This window comes from Pteropus alecto, unplaced genomic scaffold (assembly GCF_000325575.1).
Source record: "Pteropus alecto unplaced genomic scaffold, ASM32557v1 scaffold139, whole genome shotgun sequence".
NCBI classification, from domain to species: domain Eukaryota; kingdom Metazoa; phylum Chordata; class Mammalia; order Chiroptera; family Pteropodidae; genus Pteropus; species Pteropus alecto.
In genome coordinates, this window is record NW_006443567.1 from 3597964 (window position 1) to 3603975 (window position 6012).

The following is a 6012-nucleotide window of genomic DNA, read 5'->3' on the forward strand; positions in this document are numbered from 1 at the left end:
ATTTTGTGGTTATTTTTGAAATAGTCTGTGTTTAATATCAGCATTTAATTTATTTCCATAAAAATGTAAAGTTTACACTGAGAAGAAAATTTACCATGTTTGAATGTTAGCTTAAAACTAACACAAACTAAGTATCCTTGTACTAAGAAAATAACTCCAGGATGGAGGGGAACCTTTGAGCCTCAGCCAGTAAATCCTGCTTCTTAAGCTATAGTGTGCATAAGGCTTTCCCACATATCTCTCGGTTGCTACGGAAACCTCTTTCAGTGTCTGAGCCCTAAACAGCTGACTCATTTCAAAGTCTGGCTTTGAAACCTCTCAGCTCACAGTTTAGAGAGACAAATGGAAACAAAGAAAAACACAGCAACAATGAAATATCAATATTACTATTTCATTAAATAGTTAATAAATTATGTGCCTTGATATATAGAGAAAAGATAAGGTAATGCAAATCTCCAGTTGCTACAGACTGCACTAAAGATATAGAAACATTCAGTCCGCAGTCTGTAAAAGAGATTTCTGTCTTCTGGACTTAGAAGAGACACAGAATTAAACTGAAACTTAGAGATCCTCAGTAACTCCCTCGAACCAAAACAATTCTAGCAGATACATATATAAATATAAGCAAAGAGTCAGATCAGCTAAGCAGTAAGCACGGGGTGGAAGTTGAAGGAGAATTAAGGAAGGGTAAGGGTAATTTAGAGTATCCCAAAGCAATTTTAGGAAGTGTTCAAACAAAGCTGGAAGGCCTATTAGCCAAGAATGTCCTAAAAGGGCCTTACTGCTTTAGTCTCTGTCTTTGGGCATATGAAGTCAGCATATTCAATGAATACACAGAAGCACAAATTTAGGAGATAGAATTTACACTAGAAGATCTCAGGCTAAGGAGGCGATTGTCTCAGCACTTGTTGTCAACTGGCCCAGAAGATAGGTGGGATTTTGTATATATCTATTTTTACATTTACAACTAGTAATTGTCACAGATACTAATGGAACTTTGAGTCCGAACTCCTGAAAAAGTGACTTACTTCTATACATTGAGAATCAGCTTTAGTTTTGTGGTGAGAAACTTCCTTTTGAAGACATAGTGTGGTAGGGATTAGGAAAAAAAACCCTGTTTTTGGATATGCCTGGGTATGCCTTCACATTTCAATGTGAGCATTATATATATTTTGACATTATGATTTGCAAGAAATATAGATTTGGTCCTTCAGATGACCAAAATACATTTGTCATATGTATTTGGTCTTCCTTCACAATTCCTGGCTCGCAGCTCCTGAATTTCCTAAAGGTTGGGAGCAATAAATGTGTCCTTTGTTATGTTAATGAGGTGACCTAAGGATGAGGCTGGTTGCCAGGAGACCCAACCAAGTGATTAGAGGGTTGGAACTTTTAGTCCCAATCATAGACCTCCAGGAAGGGGAGAGAGGCTGGAGATTGAATCCATCTGCCAATGCCAGTGATTTAATTGATTATAACTATATAATAAATCCTCCATAAAAACCCAAAAGCACTGAGTTTGGAGAGCTTCTGGTTTGGTGAACACATGATGATTCGGGGAGAGTGGCCACTTGGGGAGGGCTTGGAAGCTCTCCACCCCTTACCACATACCTTACCCTATGCATCTCTTCTATCTGGCTGTTCCTGAGTTATATCCTTTCACAATAAAGTGATCTAGTAAGTAACATGTTTCTCTGAGTTTTGTGAGCTGTTCTAGAAAATTCATTGAACCCAAGGAAGGGATTGGGGGAATCTCTGAATTACAGTTAATCAATCAGAAGTACAAGTGACAACCTGGGCGAGTATCTGGTTTCTGGAGTGTATCTTGGAAGGTATACTTGTAGGACTGAACCTTTTAACTGTGGAATCTGATGCTATTTTTGTGTAGTTAGTGTCAAAATTGAGTTGAATTCTCAGATACCCTTCTGGTGTGGGGGAACCTCCCTCCATGGTGGAATTGGGTCTGGTAGCTCAATTTATTTGTATATACATTGCTTTTTGTATTTTAAATATGTTTTTAAAAATTATTTATATGTCTCTTATCTGTGTCTCTGAAAGTATGGGTCATAATATAGCTCAAATGAATATTTAAGCATCAATTTGTTCCATTTACCAGTAAAAATTATTACTGAGATTTTACTGTGATAAAATGCAAAGATAATACATACTATTAAAATAATATTTTGGTGAAAAGATGTGGAAAGAATCATTAATCAATATATATTGAGTCTGCAAAATATACCAAGCATTTCTCCAAAACAAGCAAGATTGTAAATAGCAGTAATAAGGCTTGTACTTTAATAAAAGTTATAACTCTAGAGAAGTCACTTTGTGTGTGTACAGACTTGGGTGAAAGATAATTGGTATGTCCAGTTCATTGTGGTATTTTCCACTCAATTTATTCAATGCATTGCAGTTAAATTAATGAATTCGGTTGATGATCCTTGAAAAGCTAACTAGGCTGGTAACTCAAGAGAATGATGTTGAACCAATATGTCTGGGAATTTGGCAAAAAATACTGTGTTAGGCTGAATAAAATATGTTCATCGAATATTTTCAAATCGTAAACCCTAGAATCTGTGACTATGTTAATTTACATAGCAAAAGGTACTTCGAAGATGTGATTAAATTAATGTTTTGAGTTGGGGAGATTAATACGGAATATCTAGGTAGGCCCAATGTAATCAATCTTATAAAAGGAAAGCAGCAGAATTAGGGTCAGACAGAGAGGGACTCTGCTGATAAAAGCAGAGGTCAGAATAATGCTTTGAAGATTAATGAAGGGATTACTAGGCAAGGAATGTCGGAAAAAGCAAGGAGATATATTTTCTGGAGTCTCCAAAAAGAATGCAGCCCTGACAATACCTGACTTTTAACGAAGTCAAGCCCACTTCAGACTTCTGACCTTCAGATTTATAAGATAATAAATTCCTGTTATTTTAAGCCTCGAGTTTGTAGCAACTTGTTACAGCAGCAATACAAACACAGATACTCATTAAATTCAGCCACGAACTTTACTATAGTCTTATACAAGAGGGAGAAACTGTGGACTAGCTGATAGAATAGGTAAGTGGCATCACACTTGATAGAACTTATACAAATATGAATGGATATGTTAACTTGGCTAGAGTATTCCACTGACATGCTAGCTGGCTTTGTGTTTAGCCTTGGCCCTTTCATAACTTTCTATGAAGATATAGAAGAAGGCAGATGGTTTGGATGAATCTCAAGGAAATTATGCTGAATGAAAACAGATCTCAAAAGGTTACATGCTATATGATTGCTTTCATGTAGCTTTTGTTTTTTATTGAGATGAAATTCACATAATAGAATTAACCATTTTAAAGTATACATTTCAGTGGCATTTAAGACATCCACAGTATTGTTTAACCACCACCTCTACCAAGTTCCAAATCATTTTTATCACCCCAAAAGGAAACCCTGTGCCCATTAAGCAGTGACTCCCAATTCAACACTTCTCTCAGTCCCTGGCAAAACCAATCTGCTTTCTGTTTCTATAGACTTACCAATTCTGAATATTTCATACAAATGGAATCATGCAACACGTAACATTTTGTGTCTGGCTTCTTTCACTCAGCATAATATTTTCAAGGCTCATGTACACTGTATTATGTATCACTATTGTCACCACTGGGGTGATCTGAAATATGGTTTCACCTCAGCGGCATGGGGGAGAAGGAGGAGGTGGATAGTGAAGTATGGTGGACAGTGGCATTATGTGTTGTCCCTCGGTTCTTCCTCACCAATGCAGCAAAGAATTACAGGTCGGCAAAATTGAGAAAAATGTAAGATTTATTGAAAGTACATTTTAGAAAGAGATGAGCCATGCTAAGGAAGGTTGCAGCCCTGTGGAATTTAGATGATAAAGGGAGGGGAGAATTTCCAGCCAGGAGTGCTGTAACAATGCAAAAATGGGAAGACATGTTTACATTTGGACCATGATAGGACGTCCTAGATGATCTATATATGAAGTCACCTTAACTGATAGTTGGCTGCTATATAACACTTTGCCTACTGTGCATGTGCTGACCCAGAATTCAGTCTATTATAATTAAATTCATGAACTTCTAGGCATAGTCATGATATTATAATGATGGTATAATGAGGCTGAAGTTATGGGCAGTACTTTCTGCGCATGCGTTTGTAGCTGATTTAACCAACAGCTTTTATGGCCTTTGTGCTCTAGGATTTGGGGTGATTTATAACCCTGAAAGGGAGGTATTTCTGGGAGGTACTTAAGGATGGTCTTCAATGGAAGTTTCTATGGTTATAGAGCTGGGCCTTGGCTCCTGTAGCGCATGCCTAACTACCTAACATTACTTCATTCCTTTTAATGGCTTAATAATATCCCATTATGTGAACATACTGTATTTGTTAATTCACCCATCTATTGGTAGACATTGGAGTCGTTTCCACTTTTTAGCTGCTAAGAAAATGTGTATACAAGTTTTTGTTTGAATGTCTTAAAATCTGGGGGATATATACTCAGGAGTGCAATTACTATGTCATATGGTAATTCTATGTTTAACATGAGGAACTGCCAAACTGCTCTCCACAGCAGCTGTACCATTTTATATTCCCACCAATAATTTCTCAACATCCTTACAAACACTTGTTATTTTGCATTTTTTTTTATTATAGACATCCTAGTAGGTGTGAAGTGAAATCTTATTGTGGTTTTGATTTACATTTCCCTAATGAATAATGATGTCGAATATCTTTTCATGTACTTGTTTGTCATTAAAATATCTTTTTGGATAAATGACTATTCAAGTTTTATATACTCATTTTAATATTTTTTTTAATTTTTCAATTACAGTTGACATACAATATTATATGTTTCACATGTACAACACAGTGATTAGACATATATATAACTTGAGAAGCAATCACCCAATGAACCTAATACTCAATATTATTAACTATATTCCTTATGCTATACTTTATATCCCTGTGACTACTTTGTATTTCTTAATCCTTTCCCTTTTTTCGCCCACCTCCCAACACCCCTCTCATCTGGCAACCATCGGTCTTTCCTCTGTATCTATGACTCTGTTTCTGTTTTGCTTGCTTGTTTGTTTTATTCTTTAGAGTCCACATATTTGTGAAATCATGTGGCATTTGTCTTTCTCTGTCTGACCTACTCCATTCAGCACAATACACTTCAGGGTCATCTATGTTGTTGCAGATGGCAATACTTCATTCTTTTTTATGGCTGAATAATATTCCATTGTATATATGTCTTTTATTATAGCCTTTGTTTTAAAGTCTACTTTGGTATTAGTATTGCTACCCCAACTTTTTTTTTTTTCATTTCCATTTTCATGAAATATCCTTTTCTATCCCTTTACTTTCAGTCTCTGTGTGTTTTGATCTGAAGTGAGTCTCTTGTAGGCAGCATATTTAAGGGTCTTATTTTCTTACCCATTCAGCCACCTTATATCTTTTGACTAGAATATTTAATTCATTTACATTTAAATTAGTTGTTGATTTGTAGTTACTGCCATTTTATTATCCGTATTTTTGATCTCTTCTTTTTCTCTTCTTCTTCTTTTTTTGTAAACGCTTATAGTACCTGGTCTTCCTAGGTGGTCTCCCATCCAAGTACTAACCAGGCCCGATCCTGCTTAGCTTCTGAGATTAGATGAGATCGGGCACATTCAAGGAGGCATGAGCGTAGACTTTGTCTCTTCTTAAAGAAGTCCCTTTAACATTTTTTTGTAATGCTGGTGTGGTGGTGATGAACTCCTTTAGTTTTTTTTGTTTGTTTGTTTGTTTGGGATGCTCTTTATCTGTCCTTCAATTCTAAATGATAGCTCTGCTTTATAGGTAACTTTGGGTGTAGGTCTTTCCTTTTCGCACTTTGAATATTTCATGCCAATCCCTTCTATCTTGCAAAGTTTCTGGTGAGAAATCAGCTGATTACATTATGAAAACTCTCTTGTAGCTGCTTTTTTCTTGCTGCTCTTAAAATTCTCTCTTTGTCTTTAA

The 6012-nt window shown here is 36.1% G+C and overlaps 1 pseudogene; it reads right to left on the minus strand.

The window, feature by feature from the left end:
- Positions 1 to 5584: 5584 nt before the first annotated feature.
- LOC112472910 lies at positions 5585 to 5703 on the minus strand (annotated as a pseudogene).
- Positions 5704 to 6012: the final 309 nt, after the last annotated feature.